This window comes from Schistocerca serialis, chromosome 2, assembly GCF_023864345.2.
Source record: "Schistocerca serialis cubense isolate TAMUIC-IGC-003099 chromosome 2, iqSchSeri2.2, whole genome shotgun sequence".
Classification (NCBI taxonomy): domain Eukaryota; kingdom Metazoa; phylum Arthropoda; class Insecta; order Orthoptera; family Acrididae; genus Schistocerca; species Schistocerca serialis.
In genome coordinates this window covers 842295466-842321860 of record NC_064639.1, presented here as the reverse complement: position 1 = coordinate 842321860, position 26395 = coordinate 842295466, and the positions used below count along the sequence as shown (strand labels likewise).

The following is a 26395-nucleotide window of genomic DNA, read 5'->3' as shown; positions in this document are numbered from 1 at the left end:
AAGGCATGTTCCGGTCCCGCTTTCTCTTCCTCGACATATTGCTTATGTTCAGAATGATGATAAACGTTATTTGAAATTTTTGTTATTCTATTATAAAGTTAAAAGATCACCTCAAACATAGGCATGAAGCCATGACTCTACAAACCTCGACAACAAATGTCTACAACGTATATATATATACTCAGAGGTTGTGTATTTTGGAATCTACATAGTAAGTGGGGACTCGAATTAATGCCATTTAAAATAAAACTGCATGTAGTTCTCACACTTCTTGATTTGTTCATTTCATTGTTCACTCCATTTTGACGTTTTATCTAGCTTCACCGAAACGATGACTTTGGTAGTTGTCAACCTACGTATTCTAAAACTTGATGAGGAGGAAGTCGCTGGTACTATCTGTTGAACTAATGGGTGTACCGTAAGTTGAGAAACAGAAAAGACAAAGAAGGAAGAAAGGGAGATTAAGGTTTAACGTACCATCGACATACGGGTCATTGGAGACGGAGCACAAGCTAGCAGTGTCCTTCCAAAGGCACCATCCAAAGTATTTGCCTCGAGCGGTTTATGGAAATCACGGAAAAACAAATCTGGGGTGCCGGACGCAAAATTTGAACCGTCGTCCTCCCGAGTGCGAGTCAGTGTGCTAACACAGAAAATAACCGAGAACATCACAGTTTTTTCCACGTACATTTAAAATGTATGTGGAGGAAGTAATCACGGGAATGGAAGAATACTTCAGAACAGAAAAAGAAGTGCTAAAGGAAAATACACAAACAATTTTGTGATAACCAGACGGCATTGCTCCTTTGGCCAAATTAATAAATATTTTTAAAAATTGAATAGAAGGAACAGATAACCTAATACGGAAATGCTCCATCCGCTTTCATATTCTGCTGTCAGCTCCATTTGCATTTTCTTTACTGGGCGATGTCACCCACTTTGTCATTTTGACGATATCTGTCGTTTCAGCGTTCATGCGACCGCCTCAAGGAACATCTGCCGAACAATCTTTTTGATGAAAATTTTGCAGAACGAGAATTCGGCGAAATTATTTCTGCAATTTAAATAATGTTAGAAATATGTGGGTAGTAGTTCTTCCCGTCACCAATCATAAGGTTCGTTGAAGCAGTAACAAAGCAGACGGGAACTATGGGAAGGAAACTTTGGTTTTAACGTCCCATTGACGACGAAACAACTACAATCAGAACAGAATCTCCTATTTGACGCAGACAAATCACGATATCCTACCTTTCTTTTTCAAACGTGACATTCAAGCGTTCACCTTACGTTATTAAAGAAAACCACGTCGTTCTGACTTTCTAACCGTTTCTTCCATTTCGAACAATTCATTCTTCTTAACGTGATTATAAAAGGTAACTCTGCGTTTGCGCATTGTGTAAGTAATATTGTCCCTTTTAGAACATATCTCTTGTTCCGATTTTTTAAATTTGTAGTTTAGACTTAGTAGATTGCACACCATCTTTCTTTACTTTCTAATACAGTACCGTTATTAGAGATCTCTCAAAGATAGTGAGAAGCTCGGGTGCAGATAGAAAACGTTGATTTAATGATACTGAATTAGGTATTTATGGATAAGCACTTCTTGTTGTATATATTTTGTGTGGCCTGGAAAATTATCTCCTTTTTCTGGCTCTTTCTTTTTAGGCGGCTTTATTGTTTGTACTAGCTGCGCTCGCGTATCAGTAGTTCTTTTACGAGTGATGAGTAAGCAAGCTAGCAATTTATGCTCACCTGGGTACACAATGGTGTGTGTGTGTGTGTGTGTGTGTGTGTGTGTGTGTATGTATGTGCGCGTGCGCTAGTATGTAATGCCAGTGTATAGCTACATAATGAATGTATTTCTGTTACTGTATTTTGCCGTATGGCGAGTCTTAGTATAAATATATTAAAAACTACAATAAATTTCCTGTCTCATCAATTATTTATTGCAGAATCTTAACACAGTTCTACAAACAACGTTTTCGATCTTACTTCTTTCAAAGGACGCAGAGATCTTACGGGATGGATATTCGTGAGCACAAAGCGTAGAGCCGGCCGGTGTGGCCGTGCGGTTAAAGGCGCTTCAGTCTGGAACCTCCGTGACCGCTACGGTCGCAGGTTCGAATCCTGCCTCGGGCATGGATGTGTGTGATGTCCTTAGGTTAAGTTAGGTTTAATTAGTTCTAAGTTCTAGGCTACTGATGACCTCAGAAGTTAAGTCGCATAGTGCTCAGAGCCATTTTGAACAAAGCGTAGATTTGTCTATGGGATAAACATGCTTTTTTTTTTTTTTTTTTTTTTGTAAGTTCAAATCTGCAACTTTGAGTATTGCCTTTGGGCTTTAATCATAGTAATTTCAGAAGAGATTTTTAACTGAAATTGCAATCTTTTAAACTGAAAATGCAAGTCCGTCGGAATGATTGGGATTCGTGGAATCTGAACACTTCCTCCTTTCGCTGCGCCACTAGTTGCACATGTAACAGCGCTAACGATATTTCATTCCAGATGTGTAATTCGTACGTTTGTACCGTAACACATGGTGGTCGCTTCAAGATTTCGTATTAACGGGACCGGAGCACCGGAATCAGTTATATACACGTTCTGCATCCAAGTTCCGGCGGATCTGAAATTTCTCTGAGGTTTGTTGGGTTCGAGCAACTTTTGCAGCTCGAACTCCCTTAGAACTATGCGCTAAATCAAACTTTCGTTTGCAACGAAAATTGTAACTAAATAATATTATTAAAAGTCTCTGAAGTAATTAGTTTTAAACACAGTTGTCGGGCTCATGATCGGATTTTATTACAGTGTCTCCCAACGATTTCGCCGCAAGAATTTCCCAGCTTCGGCAAGAAGTTCTTTTCAAAATTTCATAAACCGCGCACAAAAATCATCATTGGAATTGCACTGTTGCACAATATTCTATAAACACTCCGAGTCTTCGACTTCCGCGTTAGCGTTGACTGCATCCCACTCACGTACCCCATATTCAAGCGTATTAACAATCCCCTAAAAAAAAAAGACAAGAACGCAACTTAAAAAGAAGATGGAAAGTTTGTTTTACAATTTTTTAACATGGTTTATGTTCACTAGTGTATTAAAAGATGTTCCGGTCCTTACTTCAACTTCTCATGTGTTGAAATTTTTTTTTTTTTAACTTTCTAAACTATCTGGTGCTCTTCCTCTGACTTCACGCTATCTCCATGTCAAATTTTATCAAAATCGGTTCATCAACTTAGTCTTGAAAACTTAAGACAGATAATCTTGAACATGGTTAGAAAAAAGATACGGATGCAGAGTCGCATTTTCCAGTAACACAGTTTACAGAAAAATCTAATTCACAATTTGTAATCTTCGATTACTCCTTTGCACAATTCAGGGGTCTAAAATATAAACGGTGACATTTGTCCAGTTTATTACATACCACAGACTGGAAGAACCATCAGCACAGATGAAAAGACCATTTCTGAGGAAGAAAGGGTACTACTATGCGCATTTCGTCCTTTGCGGATTATTACAGGCCACAAACCGAAGGGAGACGATGAAGTTACTATCCTCTATAGCTAAAGAAAGGTTATAGGTTCGATATTCTTGAAAATCTGGAAATTTTTAAGCGTAAATCCGTTAATGATAGTCTCATTCTTAATAAACATTACAATTACGTTATAAAAATTTACTTAAGGGATTCAAAGAGTTATTGGCAACTTTTTGACATACTGTAGCCTTTGGCTGAAGGTTTGTGCACAAAGTTCTCAAACATCATTTTCCTCCGCTTTTAGTTGTCGTTATTGTATTTCATGCTACTTCTGTTGATTTCGAGTCCTTCAATTATTTATGCACTGGACAGATGGCGTGTTTAAGTTTGCAGTATTTCAAGTGTATTTCATTTACTACCACTTTTTATACGTCTGTATTGTCTGACTCCTGTAATAACTATTTTCGTTATTCCTACTCTGTTAATTCTTTTCACTTTGAGCACTTTAATGCTGTCTACATTGGACAGATGGTTTGTATCAACTGCTGTTTCACTTTATCAACGTATTCTGCATATTTTATTTATTAGCTACTTTTATACTTCTGTTATTAAGCCTGCTCTGTTGTAATAACTATTTTCATTTACTACGTAACTGTTTTCTTCATTTGTGCCTCTCTACGCTATTCGCGCCCCATAGGCGGCACGCACTGCGCTTTTCCCACGTACCGGCGTAATCAGTTCACAAACAAATGCTTCAAATGGCTCTGAGCACTATGGAACTTAACTGCAGTGGTCATCAGTCCCCTAGAACTTCTTAAACCTAACTAACCTAAGGACATTACACACATCCATGCCCGAGGCAGGATTCGAACCTGCGACCGTAGCAGTAGCGCGGTTCCGGACTGAAGCGCCTAGAACCGCTCGGCCACCCCGGCCGGCAATTCACAAACCTTTCAGTCTCATGTCAGTTCTAGCTGCTTGCTATGCTTGTGGTTTTAATGTTCGCTTCACAAGATAACTTTTACTTGTTTGACTTGACCATTTCAGCTCAGATGGTTTCGTCATGTCTCCATGCAATGTGAATCTCTGTAAGTAATACCTGTTCTGTTTTTAATACTTCTTGGGCTATTTAAGGTTTTTGATATGACAGTTATTCTTCTACGTCGATTAAAAATTTTCATAGGTAACTAAAACTTTTTCTGATAAATTGGTTTATGCCAAATTCTGATGGGCAGCCATCGGTACCACAAGGCAGCTAAAACGACTTTCAAATAACGTAGCAAGACACTGAGATACAAAGAGAGTTACTTTCAGTGGTAACGGACAGAACGTTCTACGTCGCCTTCCCACGGAAAGAGTGGGCCAAGTCCAAGGTTTGCTTTAACTGTTTGTGAAACAGCTGTTATATCAATTGGGTTGCGGCTGAAAACGTGATGGACTGAGTTTCTTACTCTTTGTTGTTTTTTATAGTCAAAGTTTTCAGTTTGAAAGGTGATAGTAGTGTCGTCCCCTTGGGATCTTTAAATGTGTTGTCACAAGATGAAGGGGAGAAGACACCTGTCAATCAGGTAAAAAGAGAAAAAGTTATGATAAAATGAATAATATTGTAGATCAATACATTATGAGTTTGGCAGTGACTGCAAATGCTCATAGTTTGTGTGTTTGAAACAAATCAATCCGACGAAAGAGGACATCTTATCAATTAGTTAGGTGTCTGGAATGACAAATGTTCCTATATAACCAGCTTAGTTTCATGACATTAATTGCTCGTAGAAGGCCTGTGCATGACGATTCCAATGCAGAGATTGCGCTTTACGATAAACTGTAAGAATCAAACAAAATGACACTGTAAGTGAAACTCCTGCTTGTCGAAAGGTCTTCACTGTTTTGCATGGGATTACCGTCTTTCTGTTTCAACACTCTTCAAATGTCCAACAGTGATGCAACATTTTGTACTTACACTGAAGTTTTAGGAAATAAAGGAGAGAAGAAAGTTGTTATTTTTTTCACCATTATGTGAGTGAAATAGCTGACCCAAAACTAAGGGTTCTTGAAATATTCTGTGATTAATGCTCAGGACAGAAGAAGAACTATACAGCGTTCATATACCACAGGTATCTCGTGCATACCATTAAGAGATTAGATAGCGTCAAAATAGTATTTCCAGTAAAAGGACATTCTAATATGTAATGTGATAAAAGCTTTGGTTTGACAAAAAAGAAAGTTCCTGCAGAGTTAACAAAATGATTTTGAAGCAGCAAGAGTGAATGTAATGCCTCACAAATTAATTCCTGTTCAAAAAGAAAGTATACGAGAGTGAACGACCTTTTTAAAAGCATGTTACAATTAAAAGTGGTTGTGAACGAAAATAAGCAGTTCAAATATAGGTTTGCTTACATTGGAGAGTGAACACCACTACGTTTGGAACATTCTGTTGGCCTACAAGTAGACGTCGAGCCTGAGTGTCAACAACAGTGACCTGAAGATTCTTGTGGCCTCATCGTGCATACAATAGTGTTCTGTAATATGAAGTTTTTGAAAGATAAATCACGCCTGCTTTGAAAAAGCTAATCCTGGGGGCATATTTTCAGACTTCCTGCCAATATCTTATAAAAAAATATGCAGGCTTTCAAGAACTTCAACAGTTTTCTCATCAATGCTCGAGAAACTTTTATTTCAGTCTACCACATAGCGAATCAAAATGCAAGACCAACAAATAGAAACTTTCAACGCTAAAGAACACGTAGATACGACGAAAGCTATTACTAGGTTCTTTTTCTAGTAAAGATGTATCCCTTTTGTATGTATTGTCTTTTTTATTATGCAGTTTCAAATGTCTTTTTTCCTGATGTACATCCTCTAAAACCATTAAATTTGGCATTATAATTATACTGGTTGCACTTGATTTGAGTGTTTTGCGTATTTTTTGTAATCTTGAAAGTTTAAATCTCCTCTCCTGATAAATGTACAAAATGTCACTTACCTAGTTTTTTTCCGTCTGCTCTATATATTTTATTTCTCAAGTCAACATCGCTTTTTATCAACACTTACCAATGGCACAGGGATGATTGAGATATCGTTAGAAACGTTCTTAAACAGGCTTCTGACACTGCATACCGATTCTGTGCTAAAACTTACTATTTGTAGCAAATTTTAACATAAAAGTGACGTTTAATTATCTTAGGCAAAAGAGCTTCGTGGATGCCTACCTTCACACCTATTAATTACGAAGGTAACATATTAATCGCGAGTAAAATACGCCCTTTTCATTTTATCTTATTACAAATGCCATTTATTTGTTTTAAAATATTATCAACTGGATAATTTGTATACAGCGTCATAGATAATAACCGTAGCCACTACCGTAGGCCACTGCCTCTTCCCGTCGTACAAAGTGACTTTTCTACACAAATAAACTATCCGAAATGATAAACATATTTCTCTTTGTTGCCTTTAATTATGATTTACCTAGTATTACTACGGCCTAACGTGCTTACATAAAGTATGAAATGCAATTAAAATCTCAAAATACACTTAGAGTTTATTGCGGCATTAGTGGTATACGTCGTAAGAAGCGAAAACTACGTTGTAACCTATACACTTCGCACTTATTTACTTTTTTGCATTTTATCTCATTAAACTTCTCTTAAACAACAGTTAAATGAAAATATTACGGTCGAAAGTAGAAAATTACAAGCAACTGATGACAGTGAATTATTGTCATAAGCAGTAAATTACATTTCTTTATTGTGACTGTGGAGCTGCCCTGCAAACAATAAATCACATTGTTGGTGAATGCCCGAAACGAGCCTTCGTGGGATCAATAAATGACATCCACCACGTATCACCTGAAGGGCTCAAGCGGATCAACAGACTGGACTTAAAAATCTAAGAACTTCTGTAATGTGTACATAATTTAGCATAATACTTTGGACATTTGATTCTGTACCTGTATTTTGCTTGTCATTTCTTATACTGTATACTCTTAAAATTATATATTTTGATCCAAGCTCTGTATCATCATACGATAAATAAAAATTTCTTTATTTCTTTTATTTTGTGTTTGTATTTGCTCTTTAATTATTAACGATTGTCAACAACAAGGTGGTAGAAATGCTACTGTTATAAACAATAAATGAAAAGTTTACGATGCCGAGGATACCAATTGATATAAAATGCATGACAGACAACAAAGTAAAACTTGAAAACAAACTCAAAGTTGCTCTTGGCAACTCTTTCTATTCTGTAGAATAACTTCTGTTACTGTAATGTGGTGGGTAAAGCATACTATTTCACAACATCTGTACAGCTTTTTTCATTTTGGAAAAAGCAACTTAGAAATGTTCAGAATGTTACCACATGTACAAATTAATCTGCGATGTGAATGATAAATGACTTATTGTGATCCATCGCGCAAAATGATACAAGGAACATGAAGCTAACTAAATACAACACTAGATGCTGTCAGAAGCGACGCTCCTAAAAGGGCGACTGCAACTAAAATACCTGCTCAGAGAGAAGGCCGGCATTCCCGTAACTACCCTCATCCCAACTAAAATACTTATTCCAAATAATGTCATTATTTAAAACAACAGAAGAGCGAAAGTTTCGCACGGATTTCCTGGTCCTTCATTTTGTAAAGTAACAGACAGAGTTACTTTCGCATTTATAATATTGCTACGGACTGCTAAAATATTAGGGATCTATGGCACATTAACAATTAAAAGTAGGGTGATAGTAGGTTATATACGGGGAGGAAGGAGGCGTGGTGCTCCAAAATCGAACCCAGGACCTGACCTGGGAAGATGTTGGGTGTAGGTTGGAGAAGATTTTGGGAAGACAGGGAAGAGATGAGAAAATACAAAAATTTAGTCGACAGAGTGATAAATTAAAAATATACCTCGTTAGGAAATTTTATCTGCTGTGACGGAACTAGGCAGTTTTCTTTCCCCGAAGCTGCTGTTATTACACGCCCGGATTCGAGACTTGACGCACAGCAGCTGAGATGGGAATGGCGTAGGCAAGGCCTGTGGAAAACTGCTCCATATGGCATCGGCGGATCCCAGCGTCGACGGCCTGGTCGATACAGCCGGAGCGAGTTGGCGCGCGGCCGACGCCCCCCTGCTGCCTCCGGCAGCGACGCCTCGCGAGATCACCGCCAGGACACGCCTACCGGCTGCCGCGGCCGCTGGCACTGTCAGTGGGGCACACCCCGCACCCCACCACCCCCTCCGCCGACTTAACACTGCCTCCCTTGGGGCACCTGCGCCGCTGTTCGAACAAAGGATAACAGGAATACGTGTGGGCCATCAGGTGGGACGATAATACACATTAGTCTGATATGATGCATCTTACGGCACACAATAATAGCCTGGAATTTTCGTTCTTAAAATGACTGTCAAAACTTTTTTTTTTTTTTTTTTTTTTTTTTTACGGCATTGTTATAGGTTGTTACCTACAAACAACTGAACGGCAAATTACGCCACATCTTGATGGAGTTTTATTTCAATACGTCTCGTCATTTTTCGAGCCATCTGACAGTACGACCTGGTGCTCGTATAAAACAAACATAGTATTCCCGGCGATCCTGTGTGACCCTACGAAGCTCGGAGCTGTACTCCTGCTGCTAAGTTCAGAAAAATACATTTTTCCTTCACTTAAATGTTCCAGTGAACGGATCGCAGTAGTACAGCTAATTGCTAAATGCACGTAACCAAAAAATCTCTAGCTATAAGTTGAATGAAAACTTAGAACAACAGTATTTCTACATGCGACCAATGAAACTTATAAAGTTTTATCTGAGCCCGTCAGTCCCCACGACATACCTGGAATATGCAAGTAGGAAATGAAATTTCAGCTTCGCATTTCAAGAAATCAGCGTAAGATCACTCTTACACCAACAACGCACCTCTCCCCAGACGCGCGAAACAGGCAACTAGTCGTAATACATCGATGTTTACGGTTTTTCAGCTTCAGAAATCGTCTCTCAGCTCCAAGACTTAAATTAATAGCCGCTTTCCGAGGAGGTTTCAAACAAAACTAGCTGTCTATACGAAACAGTCTGTAACAGCAGCAACCATAACGCTACTTTCAAGAAGCAGAATCAAACGTGAAAAAGAAATAATTGCGACAGAAAAGTGACATGACAACATATAGTTGAAGTGCGCAATTTATAATTTTAAGGCTTACTTTTGTGTTGACAAGAACGTAGGCAATTTGGCACTAGGAAGACGTAGCTTAAATAAACATCGAGAATATTCTGTATTCACTCGGTGCAACACGTATCAGTAGGCAATACATGCAACAGTGCTCATAGTATTAAAATCTTTTCATAAATCTTTAGAAAGGGCGGTCGTCGCATCGCCTACCTGAGTGTCCAATGCCGCTATCTTCTCTAAAGCCAGACACGGCAGAACGCGTGCGGTCAAAACGGACTCGCGAATCAAACTGGCGGCCACTGGACCGCCGCTCGTTCGCGAGGCCGCCGCCGTGCGGCAGCACATTCGCCAGGACGACGGCAGCGACTGTCCTGCCTCGGTGCGGTATCTCTCGTAAATGCTGTATCCGTGGCTTAGCCGTCTTCGGGAATTGATCTGTTGTGATAGCCAATTCACTGGGGATAAAATAAAATGTGAGACCCCCGGATAAAACTGCAGTGTGTTTCCACCGATTCTGAAATGTAGAACTGTGCGGTTCACAAAATGCAAAAAAGTACTAATCCTACGACTACAATATTATATTTGGAATTAGTCTACTCACACAAATACGTTGGTATAACAATTTATGTGAGGTGTGAAATGGAATGATCACATAGGCTCAACCAAAGGTAAAACAGGTGGCAGATTTCGGTTAATTGGTAGGATGCTGGGGAAATGCAGTCGGTCTTCAAAGGAGATTACTTACATGTCAACTGCGCCAACCATCCTAGAATATTGCTGAAGTTTTGGAATCCATACCAAAATCATAAACAGGTGACACTGAAGGTATACTAAGAAAAGTAGCATGAATGGTCACAGAATTGTTTTAGGCGCGAAAGAACGCTATAGAATTAGTGAAAAACTTATCTCGCGGAAAAAGACTCGAAGTTTCAAGAACCAGTATTGGGCGAGGAATCTAGGAACACAATGCAACCATGTACTCATCGCGAAGGCAAGAGGCATTTAACAAATCATTCTTCTCACTCTGGGAATTATGAATGTAAGACGTAGATGATTTTCAGCCGTTAATTGTGATAACCATCTCGAGTTTTGACGTTTCCTCGCTATGGGTACCAGAGTTTGGTTGTGTCAGCCAGTAGCAACGGATGTATAGTCTAAGATCAATAACGGTACTTGTTGTCCACTGTATGCTTTGCTGAGCCTTTTGGCACCGTATTGTGTGAATAATTACGGTTAATAGCAAGGTTTATGGTTTGAATATTGGCTCGTCGGCCCGAAACCGGTAAGCCCTACGTCTGAGTTTTATATCAATGCAGCTGAGACGGACGAAATAAAAAATTACACAATTTCCTCATTTCAGACTTTTTCGATTTCCATAGCAACTATCAAAGTGATACTAACAGCTGCAATTAGATCGTATTCTATTTGTGCAATAATTTCCCAAATACGCCTTGTCGTTCCCATACTCTACCTCATTGTTTCATTCAGTGTTTGCAACAGATCGCATAATGAAGAAACATCATTCAATATCATCATTAATTTTAACCTTACAGTCAAACGCAAGTCAAACATGCAAATTAAAATTATATATACGGTGCAATACACAACCAAAAATAGCCGGACACCATTATGTAATGCGGAATTGACCACCAGATGTCACGAGAGGCAGACCCGTCCATGTAAAAGTAGGCGAGGAGTATTATAGACAAGCAGTTAACAGCAGAATGGATCCCTCGGAGGGAGGGGGGGGGGGGGGGGGGGGTTAGAGACTTCGAACGTGGACTAGACACTGGATGTCACCTGAATAACAAACACAGCAGAGACATTCCAACCCTTCTAAATACGTCCAAGTCGACTGTTGGTGGTATAATTGTGGTGTGGAAGCGTAGAGGTACAACCACTGCTAAACCAAGACCAAGAAGATCTCGTGTAATGACGGACAGGCATCGCCGAGTATTGCGAAGTGCGGTTGTAAAAGAAAGCATCAGATCAGATAAAGGAATCACTTATGAGTTCCAATGTGCAGCTAGTGCAATGACTGTGCTTAGGGAGTTAGAAAGCTTGCGGTAGAATGGTCGAGCAGTTCCTCGCACTTCTGTAATCATTACTAAGCGACACTTGAGGTGCTGTGAAGTCCGGCGCCTCTGGACACTGGATGACTTGAAACGAGTGATCTAGAATGATGAATCACGCTATACCCCGTGGCAACAAGATGTAAGGGGCTGGTTTTGGAAAGTGCCTGGTAAAAGTTTCCTACCATCACGTGTAGTGCCAACATTGGAGCCGCGTGATCTGAAGCGCCTTGCCACGGTTCGCGCCCCCCCCCCCCCCCCCCACCTCCCCCCCCCCCCCCCCCCCCCCGGCAAAGCTTGCTCCCTCGGGCAGCCACGTCTCGATCCCTGAGTCAACAGATGGGGACGTTTGCAAGACAACAACCATCTGCACGAACAGTTCGACGACGTTTGCAGCAGCATGAACTATCAGCTCGGAGACCACGGCTGCGGTTACCCTTGACGCTGCATCACAGACAGGAGCGCCTGCGATGGTGTACTCAACGACGAACCTGGGTGCACGAATGGCTAAACGTCATTTTTTCGGATTAATCCAGGTTCTGTTTACAGCATCATGATGGTCACATCCGTGTTTGGCGACATCGCGGTGAACGCTCATTGGAAGCGTGCATTCGTCATCGCCATACTGGCGTATCACCCGGCGTGATGGTATGGGGTGCCATTAGTTACGCGTCTCGGTCACCTCTTGTTCGCGTTGACGGCACTTTGAACAGTGGACGTTACATTTCAGATGTGTTACGACCCTTGGCTCTACCTTTCATTCGATCTCTGCGAAACCCTACATTTCAGCAGGATAATGCACGACCGCATGTTGAAGGTCCTGTACGGTTCTTTCTGGATACAGAAAATGATCGACTGCTGCTCTGGCCAGCACATTCTCCAGATCTCTCGCCAATTGAAAACGTCTGGTCAATGGTGGCCGAGCAACTGGCTCGTCACAATAACCCAGTCACTACTCTTGATGAACTGTGGTATCGCGTTGAAGCTGCATGTACAGCTGTACCTGTACACACCATCCAAGCTCTGTTTGAGTGAATGCCCAGGCGTATCAGGGCCGTTACTACGGCCAGAGGTGGTTGTTCTGGGTACTGATTTCTCAGGATCTATGGACAAAAATTGCGTTAAAATGAAATCGCATGTCAGTTCTAGTATAATATATTTGTCCGATGAATACCCTATATCATCTGCATTTCTTCTTTTAATGGCCAGTAGTGCATTACCGTTCTAGTATCCTATTGCAGAACGCACAGTAATTTATAGATTCCGTGAACTGAGATAGAAATATTAATTACAGTGAGTCTTATTAAGGGATACAGTACGAACATATCGGTACATTCCCCTCTCTGAGCAGACGTCTGAAAGACGTTCTTTCTTTCACACGACAACGTCTTCGTAATACACGTTTTTAAAACCGTAAAACTTTAGCTTGGCTTCATACGTTACCCCAAAACATAAATTCGGAAGAGTAAGCTCAGACTGCTTGCAAAAGTTGCAACTACATATAATGAAAAAAAGTGCACAAACATTCAGTCAGATCTTCGGATTTAAAAGTGGTCCAAAGATTGGCAACTTGAAGTACTCATAAATTTCAAATTGTACACTTGCTATGACAACAATATCAGTAAGTTCGCAACTGGATGCTATAAAAATTGTCTTAATTCAGCCTATCTAGCATAAAAATTACTGATAAGCACCAGATAGACATAAATGAAGTGTCAACCAGTATTAAATAAAGTATTAAACGATAAAAGTTTCCCTGCAGATAACATGTGTATATTTCCTTACCCAAGATTGGCTGTCAGTTAGTTCCTATTGACAATAACCGCTAGGAAAACCAAAATTAGAAGTGTCGAATCTTTAAACTTTTATTATTTTCGTAGAACTAAAAATTATTTCTTCACTGTGGTTTTTTCACACCACTATTCTCTCAAGACTTTTTTTATTAATACAAACGGTTTTAAAACTTTAAAAAGCTAATATATTTCCACAGATTTCTAAAATTATTAAAATTACGATAAAAATTGATGTATTTCAAAAAACTGCGGTAAACCGGGAAGACTTGCATTGGAACGGATAAATTGGGAGAGAGAAGCTTAAGTGATTCTGGTGATATAAGATGTTGAGTGCTAATGGAGGAGGGGGTTAGTATTTATAGAGGGGTAGCATTTTTACTGAGGGTGGGTGGATGGGAAACATGAGATTGGGGCTGGCTGTAACTAGCGAGCCGGGCTATGGCTATGAGAATGAGAGAGTAGGAGAAGAGAAAGGAGGAGGAAAACCTGCGTGTCGCAGGATAGGAAGTCGGTTAGATCTGACGGGAAATGTAAAAGTCAGGGCGCATTTCATAGTCTGGAATAGATAGGCAGTAACAACTGTGTAGGGAGAACATCTGTAGAGAGCGTAGATGAAGGGTTTGTGGTATCGAGCGCTGTCGATACCAATCGCGCAGGCCGACGCTTAGAAGCTGGCAGCAGCCCATGTGACTGCGCCTCCAATCTGCGTCCAGCTCTGAGACACACCTTCCTCAGCATGTGCAACCAGCGCCAGCAAGGAGCTGAGTTAAAAGAACGCCGCACCGACCTCTAGTATGTCTGTTAGATGAGTTCTGAATGTCTAGTCGGAGCGTTGTCACACAGCCTCTGTTTGTTATTGGGGATCCATCTCAAGGACTCGCTTTGGATTCTGCCCTGGACTTGCTATTACTCAAGTTCAGTAAAAGAAGTTATCAAACACTACGTGTGCTCCTCATTATTTTGCTCTCTGTCTTAGAACCCACCAACTCGCTGGCTTACATCACCGACATGAACCAACAGGACTGGTAGAACATGTTAGTATAGGTGCTTCAGGATACCAGTATTCGAAATTGGAGGAAGGACAGTGGGGTTGTTGGAGTTGAATTTGCGCAACATAAAAGTTATATGAATAGGTGTTCAGTGATTGTGAAGAGAGAGCCAAGCTATATTGGCATAGAAGGGGACACGACAGGTCAAGAGTGCGTAGATGTGCACGATGGAGAAGTGGTTGGTAGATTTTGTCTGTTGTGTGCTTTTTCTTAGAAGGTGTTGCTTCCATGTTAGTTTAGTTCGAGTGTCAGCGTTAGATACTTCAGTGTTGTAGTTAATCAGAAGGGACGGCCACAACTCGCTAGCAAGAAGTCACAGAGATGGAATCCGCTGGTTGCTCGTCCTATAGTTATGCCAGTGGCTTTTTCTGGTCGATGAGGCAGCAGCGTCTAGAATCTTCCGGAAGAAACCTGAAATGATGCAAGCACGGAAAGGTGAGTTGTCATTTCTGGCAGCTCTGGTTTACCGTGGGACCAAGCAGCGGTATTGGCCGCTGACCAGTCTGCTGCACTTTCAAACACACGAGCCGCCACGTTTCCTACAGCCGTCACTGCGGCTTGAGAGCAGTTCCACGAACTACTACCCCACTGTCAATGAGGTGCAAGCATTCCATCTCCAGAGCTCCAGCGGTGAGTGTACTTAAGTTCGAACATTCATGCACAAAACACATTTTGTGCATCTGCCAGATCAAAAACATCGGAACCACGCCATTCCACTTTAGCCGTAGTGTAAATGAGTTAGGTCATATAACTCTGCCATGCTGTTAGTAAAACAGCTACAATGCCCACTAGATGTGCTATCGGCTAACCGGAGAACAGCAAATCTAGTGGGCAATTTGGCCCAAAGTATAGCTGTTTTACTAACAGCATGCCAGAGTCGCAGGACCTAATTCATTTACACTGTGGCTAAAGCAGTGGCGACCCTGCCAGGATTCAAACAACTTTCATAGTGGCCAAGGCTCAACACCTTCTAAATAGACATTGTGTTGAAGAGCGACAGATTTATAGATCTTTTGAATCTATATATGTTTCAGCATTCCAAGCTACTGCTAGCAACTGATGGTGTCACAACAACAACAAAGTTATGTATTAGTGTTACTGTTTGATACTAGATGCACAATAAATTAATATCTGAATCCTTTACACATGAGCAGCATATGCTCCCCAATCCACTAAAGAACCACACAACATGCAAAAGGAAGTCACAACAAAAGTAACGCCAAGTGACTTCATTGGTCGGTGCCACATTTGAAATTGCCTCTTTTCATATAACTTTTCTTCTACTGCTGCCACTGAGGCTGGAGGAAGAAGGCTTTTGGCTGTATTACATCAATATTTCTGTTTGCTGTTTACTTATTCAACATAAACATAAAATTATTAAATCGAAAAATTATTAAGGTAGTAAACATCAATGTATTTTTATACTCAACGCTCATTTCAGCAAATACGGTACAAAACCGTGAGCGCGCCTTTCTTTGCGTCCACACACCTTCACAGCTGCCAGGAGGAGGCAAATTACATCTGCTCTCGTCATTCAGTTTGATATAACTGAAAATGAGATGGCAACAGAGATGAAACTGCTCAAGTTAGCACTTAATCGATAATAAAGAATACTTATGAGGAAAATACGTGGTGTACGAGACACAAAACCACAAAACTAAACGGAAAGAGATCTCGCAGCGAGAGATGTTTATATGTAGAATCTCCTGCCTATCTATAGCGTCAAGCATCCATCTTTGTTTCCGCACAGAGAAAAAACCCGCCTCCATGTCCCACCTGACGTCACTCGGCGCAGGGCCGGGAACTGCCAGAAGCTGCCCAACTCACCTTCATGCGCATGCATCACTTCGGCCCTTTTGCGGAAGAACTCAAACGCAGCTGATAGAAGCAGAACACCATACTACCCCAACAGTCAGTAGTTGTAGGATTTCACTAAGCGAATTACGCGGCTTCAACATCTGAGAAGATCTTATTCAGTCATTTCGCTGTGAATGACATCAAGAACACGTATCCCTATGAGCGTAACGGGCGCACACTGGCAACAGATATGAGAGGTATCGGGAATTTCTAGACGTACTCGGTTCGCTCGAGATGCCATTCTTCCTTTTCTCGTCCTTTATGTGTGCGCTGTGGATGTAGACTGCAGTAATTGTTCACGGATAAAGAGCCTTCAACAGGATAAAACAGCGTGAACAGCTACAGTAAAACTGGATTAACACTGAAGACCACAACAACAACAACAACCCGTATCCGCATCCGTCGCACTCTTCATTGTTGCCAGCACACCTTTTATTGGACACATTACCGCTAGGTTTCGTGTATTTTCTGGGTCAAGGAGATACCGTAAATTACGGTCAGTAATATAGTTCTAAATCTGCAGGTCGTATGTAGTTGGAAGGAAAGCATCGGACAGTTTCTGCTATACAGACGACCAGCAGTACACGGTTTAACGTCATCTCGCTGGCGGCAAGAAGACCAAGGCGGCGTAAAATAAATAAATTTTCTGGATAATAAACAAGACAGAAACATACCGTAACGTACTTCATTGCGTCGTCGTTGTTGTCATTGTTGTTGTCATGGTCTTCTTTACGAAGAATGCTTTGACACTAATCTATCCACTGCAAGTGTATTCATTTTGCACCACTGCTACTATCTCCACTAGCAAATTTAAGGTTTCTTGATGCTTCAAAACGTCTCCTATCAACTGACCCGTTCTTTTAGTCGCGTTGCGCCATAATTTTCCTTCATGCGATTTCAATTCAGTACTTCTTCATTACCTATGAAATCTATCCATTTAAACTTCAGCATTCTCTGCAGCACCACGTTTCAACAGTTTCTGCTCTTTTCTTAGTTCTTGTGTCTACTGTCTACGTTTTATTTCTGTGCAAGGCTACAATCTAATAAAATATTTTCAGAATACCATTACCAAGATTTAAGAATATGTTAGATGTTGTCAAATATCTTTTTCAGAAACATTCTTCTTTTTATTGCCAGTCTGCATGTTGTATCAGTAGGGGGACAACCTATGTGCCACCCCACTCTCCACTGTTGCCAAATATATTCAAGATGGCGGCGATGACGTCATCCAAGAGGGCGGCATGTAGACTTGGTAACATCGCATGACGTCATCCAAGATGGCGGCTTTTGGCGGGAAAATAGGCCAATTGTGCTATGTCCACTAACCTAAGCCTCCAGAAGGAAAAATGGCGGGAAGTTTGAATTCCAAGAGGATAATGCATGCAAAGACCATACTTGTCTTTTTATTATTATTCATTATTATTTATTAACATTCATTATCATTCATTGTCATTTATTGTCATTCATTATCGTTTATTATCATTCATAATCATTTATTATTATAGGCCTACCTCCACTAGAAAATTGCGCCAAATTCAAATTCCAACACGATATTCTCTCGAAAACTGTATTTCTATTCATTATTATCATTTATTATTTATTCAAGATGTCCGATTTTCTCGGTGAGAAAGCCATTCTCCTTACATCCATAACAAAAATCTATCACAAGTTCAAATCCCAACACCATAATTGATCACATGTACAAGCTTTCTCCGTCACTTATCTTTTTTCACTGGTGGCCTATCATAATTACGTCAAATAATAAACTGCACTTATAGTAATGTAATTCACGTCCTTTGATTTCGCAGGGGGGAAGGGACTGAAGACTTTATTTCAAGCAGTACAGTCATCACTTGTTCGCCAAGACAGTCAGCTCACACATCTTTTATATCGCAGTGCGATCACCACGACAGCCGCGCTCCAACTGAATTAGTTCAAATCCTCGCCACACCATGGCCAGCGTGTGGAGACACTGCCTACGCCTGTCACGTGAGGCGGCCGGCCACTAGCGCGGGGGGCGAGCCCAGCGATCGCTCCCATGTCGTAAACATGTTTCCGCTGGACACACTGGAACTTGCCGAGTTTGACGTCACAGCGGCCCCTTGTCCGCTCACCATGTGTATTCGTCGCCTCTGCACGTTTCCCACCAAAATTGTCTGCCTCGGAGCTGAATCACACAACGGTCGACCATTCGCTGCCAAAGTGCTTTCCTCGGCACGTTCAAACCTGTCGATGCCAACCGCTCACCGTCCACCATGTGTCCCTGTGCGAGCGAGAACGCAGTGGTACACTTTTGGCGGCAAAAGTTTGCTCGACAGTGTAATCCGCCATGACTATATAACAGCACGTTTGGACCGCACTAGAACGCCCACTAATTGACTCGCTCACGCACGCACGTAATAACTGTACAATCGCTATGCCGCCACCCCGCTTACGTCACACACCCTCCATACACGCGACGGACATAGCCTTCTGTAAATACCTGGAAAATGACTCTTTATTTCAGACATTACGGTCACGCAGGTGTGTCCCAATTGACTTCTCCATGCTCACACAGTGAAACTCCAGAGCGCAGCTGACGCACGCGCGACCGGCTGAGCCCGCTCCATTGGCAGCTCCCTAGCTGGCTGACGTCAAGCGACCAGCAGTGCCCGCACACCCCCACGGCCAGCGTGCCAGGTAGGCGGAGAGCGGAGCCTCAGGGTCCTCCCACAAATGGCCAGCCGCGCTCGCCTCAGTGTCCGACTACGTAAACATATTTCCGTGCCCGCGAGCACTTAACGCTGGACAGGATGGAACCTCTCGACCGCGTGCCGGACACAGGATACGTTAGGCGCCAGAGTTTGACCGACAGTGGAATCCACCATGACCGTATAACAGCGCGTTTGCTCGTTGCGAGAACGCCCGCTAATTCACTCTCACCACCCCACTATATTAAATAATTGAATTTACAATTTCATATACGTATGCAAACGTGTTCAACTCCCTAATTTCAACTACTTTTCGAGGACCAGACCGTCACCTCCTGCTCCTAGGAACCAGCGCCATGTTTGAAATCTGCCAGTAAACAAAGCTCACTTGCGCTTCCGCCACCAACCTATGAAAATTGTATCAAACTAAGCCAACAGCACTCAACCTCTTCCTACACGTTTATGGTAAACGGACTCACCCTGCACTAGGTCCGTGGATGGAGGAACGAATTTACTTTATTTAGGAATGGAGTATATGTATCACACCGACATATCCCACATCATACAGACCTGCAAAACACTACTACATAACTCATTTATAATGTTCTAGACACACGCTTGCTAATTGTAAACAGTTAAAAATAACTCATAGCACAGATTACAGACATGCGAACTGCTCGTAAATAATGCAAAACATTTACGTCCAAATAGCCAAACAACCGCTAATTTTCCGCAATAATTTCAGTGCATTGGCTGATGGAAGGAGGAACGAGTGTACTTTATTTATTTGGGACAAATCTTTTTGAAACTTTTGCTTCTCATAGGTTTCGATATGTAAGGCTGACCTAAGGCATGTTCTGAACTCCAGTAGTGCACTACACTTGGCAACACAACCACACCCATCAAGATATTCATTCCACTCCAGACCTGTGACTCCTCTACAGATAAATTTGTCCAGTTATTTGTCGACTCACTCACAGTCTGACCAGATTGCAATTTTTTGCGCAAAAACCACTCAGACTGCGCTGTGCTCCCGGGGAAGTGAGGGAGGGCTGCACTCTGTTTATTTGGAGCCCTTCTATTTAGTCGTGGAGTATATTTGTCACAAAACACCCGCACTGATCCGGCTGTGGTCATCTGACACAGGCCACAAACACGTAAACAACTCCTAATTTTTAACCACACAATAGCAAACAGCTCTTAAATAATGCAGTACACAATATCAGCAGACAAGCTCTGTACTCTTAAACTCTCCAAATAATGCACCGCACGGTGCACACACATGCTCGCAAAATAGTGCAACAGACGCGCCCAAACACCCTCAGCTGCCAAACCGACCGAAAGTCTCTGCTCGGCCTCCCCCAAACATGACCTCTACACAGTCGCATTCGCACCTAACACCGGAGAAATTGATATTGCCTATGCGCCTTAGATTACGCTCCAAGGCAGATTGCGCTTTCTCACCGAGAAAATCGGACATCTTGAATAAATAATAAATGATAATAATAAATATAAGTACAGTTTTCGAGAGAATATCGTGTTGGAATTTGATTTTGGTGCAATTTTCTAGTGGAGGTAGGCCTATAATAATAAATGATAATGGATAATAATAAATGATAATGAATGATAATAAATAACAATGAATGATAATGAATGTTAATATATAATAATGAATAATAATAAACAATAGTAAGGTTTTGCAGCCATTATCGTGTTGGAATTTGAATTTGGAGGGAATTTTCTAGTGGAGGCAGGTCAATAATAATAAATAATAATAAATAATAATAAATGATAATAAATAATAATAAATAATAATGAATGTTAACGAATGATAATCAATAATAGTAAAAAGACAAGTACAGTCTTTGCATGCATTATCCTCTTGGAATTCAAACTTACCGCCATTTTTCCTTCTGGAGGGTTAGGTTAGTAGACGTAGCACAATTGGGCTATTTTCCCGCCAAAATTCAAAATTCCCGCCATTTTTTCTTGAGGTTAGGTTAGTGGACATAGCACAATTGGCCTATTTTCACGCCAAAAGCCGCCATCTTGGATGACGTCGTGTGATGTTTCCAAGTCTACATGCCGCCATCTTGGATGACGTCATCGCCGCCATCTTGAATAAATTTGGCAACAGTGGAAAGTGGGGTGGCACATAGGTTTGCCCCCCTACTTGTATCCTCTCTACTTTGGTCATAGCACATACTTTGCAGCCTGATTAGCAAACAAATATGTTACTTGGAGTATTTTACTTCCCAAATTAGTGTCCTAAGCAGTGACCCATTTAATCGCTTACATTCCTTTAGCCTTGTCTCATTTGTTTTGATATTTGTGTTATAACTTTTCTTCAAGACTTTACCATTCTGTTTAACTGATATCCCAAATCCTTTGCTGTGTGAGACATCATTACAATATCACCGACCAACTTCAGAGTTCTTATTTCTTCTCCCTGAACTTTCATTTACTTTCCAAATTTCTCCTTCGTTTCCTTTTCTGCTTGTTAAATATACAGATTCAATAACTTCGGAGATAAAGTACAACCGTTTCTCACTTCCTTCTCAACCACCATTCCCTTTCATGTCCATTGACTCTTCTAACAGCAGCCTGGTTTTTGTACAAGTTGCAGATAAGCTATTGGGCTTTGTATTTTATCCCTCCTATCATCATAATTTCAAGAGACGGTATTCTAGTCAACAGTGTCATTAAGCTTCCACTAAATCTACAAATGCTACACTGAAGAGCCAAAAAAAGTGGTACACCTGCCTGATTTGGTGTAGGGCCCCCGCGAGCACGCAGACGCGCCGCAACACGACGTGGCATGGACTCGACTTACGTCTGAAGTAGTGCTGGAGGGAATTGACACCATGAATACTGAAGAGCTGTCCCTAAAACCGTAAGAGTACGAGTGGGTTGAGATCTCTTCTGAATAGCACGTTGCAAGGCATCCCAGATATGCTCAATAATGTTCATGTCTAAAGGCCCTTTGCTGTTCCTTATCTATATAAACGATTTGGGAGACAATCTGTGCAGCCGTCTTAGGTTGTTTGCAGATGGCGCTGTCGCTTATCGACTAATAAAGTCATCAGAAGATCAAAACAAATTTGCAAAAAGATTTAGAAAAGATATCTGAATGTTGCGAAAATAACGAAAAGCGTGAGGTCGTCCACATCAATGCTAAAAGGAATTCGCTAAACTTCGGTTACGCGATAAATCAGTCACATCTAAAGGCCGTAAATTCAATTAAATACCGAGGAGTTACAATTACGAGCAACTTAAATTGGAACACATACAAAATGTTGTGGGGAAGGCTAACCAAAGACTGCGTTTTATTGGCAGGACACTTAGAAAATGTAACAGACCTACTAAGGAGACTGCCTACACTACGCTTGTCCGTCCTCTTTTAGACTATTGCTGCGCAGTGTGAGATCCTTACCAGATAGGACTGACGGAGTGTATCGAAAAAGTTCAAAAAAGGGCAGCACGTTTTGTATTATCGGGAAATATGAGTGTGTCACTGAAATGATACAGGATTTGGGCTAGACATCATTAAAAGAAAGGCGTTTTTCGTTGCGGCGGAATCTTCTCACAAAATTCCAATCACCAACTTCCTCCTCCGAATGTGAAAATAGTTTGTTGACACAGACCTGAATACGGAGAAACGATCACCATGATGAAATAAGGGAAATCAGAGCTCGTAGGGAAAGATAAAGGTGTTCATTCTTCCCGCGCGTATACGAGATTGGAATAATAGAGAATTGTGAAGGTGGTTCGATGAACCCTTTGCCAGACACTTAAATGTGATTTGCAGAGTATCAGTCTGTATGTAGATGTAGATAAGTCCAACTAATTTTCAACATTCGTCTGTAGCACCACATCTGGAATGCTTCGATTCTCTTCTGTTTTCTATTTTCCCACAGTCCACGTTTCACCACCATACAATGCTGCTCTCCAAATGTACATTCTCAGAAATTTCTTCCTCAAATTAAGGCCGATATTTGATATTAGTAGGCTTCTCTTGGGCAGCAATGCCCTTTTTTCCAGTGCGCGTCTGCTTTTGATGTCTCCTTGCTCCATCTGTCATTGATTATTTTGCTACGTAGGTAGTAGAATTCCTTAACTTCATCTACTTCGTTACCATCAATTCTGGTGTTAAGTTTCTCGGTGTTCTCACTTCTGCTACTTCTCACTACTTTCTTCTTTCTTCGATTTACTCTCAGTCCATATTCTGTACTCATTACACTGTTCATTTCATTCAGACGGTCATGTAGTTCTTCCGTTTCACTCAGATTAGCAATGTTATCAGCGAATCGTATCATTGATATCCTTTCACCTTGAATTTTAATTCCACTCCTGAACCTTTCTTTTATTTCCATCATTGCTTCTTCGATGTACAGATTGAACAGTAGAGGCTAAAGACTATATCCCTGCCTTACACTCTTTTTAACCCGAGCACTTCGTTCTAGGTCTTCCGCTCTTATTGTTCACTCTTGGTTCTTCTATGTATTGTATATTACCTGCCTTTCCCTACAATTATCCCTATTTTTCTCAGAAGCCTGCGCCATTCTACATCGTCGAACGCTTTTCCAGGTCGACAAGTCCAATAAATGTGTCTTGATTTTTCTGCAGTCTTGCTTCCATATCAACCGCAACGTCAAAATTGCCTCTCTGGTGGCTTTACCTTTCCTAAAGCCAAAACTGATCGTCATCTAACTCATCCTCAGTTTTCTTTTCCATTTTTCATTATATTATTCTTTTAAGTAACTTTGATGCATGATTTGTTAAGGTGTTTGTGAGATAATTCGCTCACTTGTCAGCTCTTGCAGTCTTCGGAATTGTTTGGACGATATTTTCCCGAAAGTCAGATCGTACGTCTACAGACTCATTTTATGGGCTAAAATAACTAAATACGAATTATTCTCTATTGTGATAAGCACTACCATGATCATTCAATAATTACTATGCAAAATAACAATAACAATATTCAATTATAAAGCGAACGAACCACATCCATGTATTCTGGAGGTCACGATCTGCTGCACACTGTTACACTGACTTGCTGATATTTCATAGTAATGGCCTACAGTTGGCGGCACTTGGGGCCGATTAAAAGGTAAACATTCACAGGCGTGTACCTTAGGTTAGCATTGGAAAAAAACACATCTGTTGCAGCTAAAATACAGTAAAAGTTTATGTACACAACAGTAGCCAAAGGGTTTGCAGTTTCAATGGGCTCTGTACAGCTAGTCTGCTAGGTTAGCAATGGGGTCCCCACTGAGTCTCTTATTAGCTGAAATGTTTAAAGATAATTTTGAGAGCTTCTTAGTTCTAAAATGCAATATTGGACTAGGTACTTGGATGACGTACTGTACTTGTATGCAGGTACCACCAGACAATTACATAAATTTTTTCAAAATTTGAATTCACACTACAATAAAATCAAGTTTACGGTGGAGTTGGAAGGAGATTCTATCAACTTTTTAGACCTCACCATTGATGTCAGTAAGCAACAACATTGATTTAAGAACGAAGTAGCTCCAAAAGACACAGTAAATACCCACTGTCACAGACATGCAGGCTTCCACTCCATGGTGTACCGACTACTATCTACACCACGAACTAAACCAGATTTTGAAAATGAATTGAAAGTAATTAAAGAAATAGCACACAGCAATGGTTTTAGTCCTACCCTAATTGACAACATACTCATCAAAAAGAAGAGATAGATGATAACAGCACTCCTTTATCCACCTCAGACAGCACAAAATCACAGTGACAACAAATGGGCTCCCATTGTATTTTTAGGTAGGGCTTCAAAGGTTCCTGCCAAGAAACTAAAATCCAGGAAATATACTCCAGCTTTTTACACTAGGAATACTGTTGCGCACCTTCTGTTCAACAGTAAATGTAAGATTCCACCTTTATAATGGAGTGGAATTTATAGAATTTCCTGCACTCTGTGTGGAAATTTATATGTAGGTCAATCACGTAGGGCTATAAGTACTAGACTGACTGAGTACGAAAGGAGTTGGAGAGTGAAAAAGAAAGATTTCACCTTTGCTGAACATGCCCTGAATAAATGTAACTCATATAATGTGAAATGTGACGTTCTCCACAAAGGAACTAAGACAGAAAGCAACAATTACTTGAAATTCTGGCCATTAGTAAATTACCAGTCAAAGAATCCTGACCTGGTCCTTAATGACCAAACATAGTTTCATTACTCGGCCTTATTAAAATAGCAGCAGGCAGTTATTAATTCTCCCACTATTAGCTAATAATCTTGTTATAACTGTTCCATTTCCACATTCCGTAGACTTCTTTCTTCCCTCCTTCCCCCTTTTTTCGGTCTGTTTATCACATTCACCGTTTTGTCCATATGACATAGTAGTGTGTGCCATTACTCTCTTGTACAACATATTTGGCTTATACATTCATACAGTTTTAATATTTGAATATGGTGTACTAAAGGATTTATTTGATCAGATTTTCTTTAAGTATTACGTTGTGCGTGTGTTTTGTATCGATATCTTTGTACAACAACCTTTGTACATCTGTGAACTCTCGCTGAAGTTGTGTGAACAATGTGTTGAGTATTAAGTTATCTGAAGCCGTACTGCGTATTCAAGTTATTAAAAGTACTTTATTATTTAACTTAGTGGCTGGATGCCCTTCCTAACGCCACGGTCGTCAGGGCAAGATAGGGGAAAGAGGTCACGAGCGCCATCTTTCTATGTACCGTGAAATATTGTTCTGTGTGTTATCGTGCTTTAACTGTGTACATTTCCTATTCTCTGAGGTGGAATGTATTTACGTAAATGAGACTGTGGGAAACTGCCGAAAAGCCACACTAAGGCTGTCTTCGGTCGTTAATCCACCGCGGGAATTAGATCGGGGTCTGGCCCACCTCCCTTCTCCCAAGTTGAGAGTGCTGCGCATTGCGTTATCCACCAGCAGGTCAAATAAAAGCTTTACGGTTTACTTTAATTCCTGATGCTGGTACAACTAATCCTTTCATTTTATTGACTCCATATGCTGCACTCTAGTGCATTGTTTTAATGAATCTAATTGCCATTTGCCTCAGTTGAGTGTATTATTTCTAATTATATAATTAATGTATGCACGCGCTGAGCAACATAACAAAACCACCACGACACAAATGGCTTTGCCAGATTCGCTTTAGCAATGAACACCACATTACAAATACACTGACGGAAAAAAATTCGTAACACCATGAAGAAGCTGTACGAGATAAAGGGAAGTTCGTAGGCGTGTTTCTATAACTGAAAGATGATGTCTATTAAAAT

At 40.9% G+C, this 26395-nt stretch overlaps 1 long non-coding RNA gene across 1 annotated transcript in view; it reads right to left on the bottom strand.

Annotated features, from left to right (window-relative positions):
* Nucleotides 1-9907, bottom strand: part of LOC126458115 (uncharacterized) — a 612565-nt gene extending 602658 nt beyond the window's left edge. The window contains exon 1 of the long non-coding RNA XR_007585578.1: nt 9841-9907. This is a non-coding gene — a long non-coding RNA (uncharacterized LOC126458115). The remainder of the gene's footprint in view (nt 1-9840) is intronic.
* Between the last annotated feature and the right edge of the window lie 16488 nt (nt 9908-26395).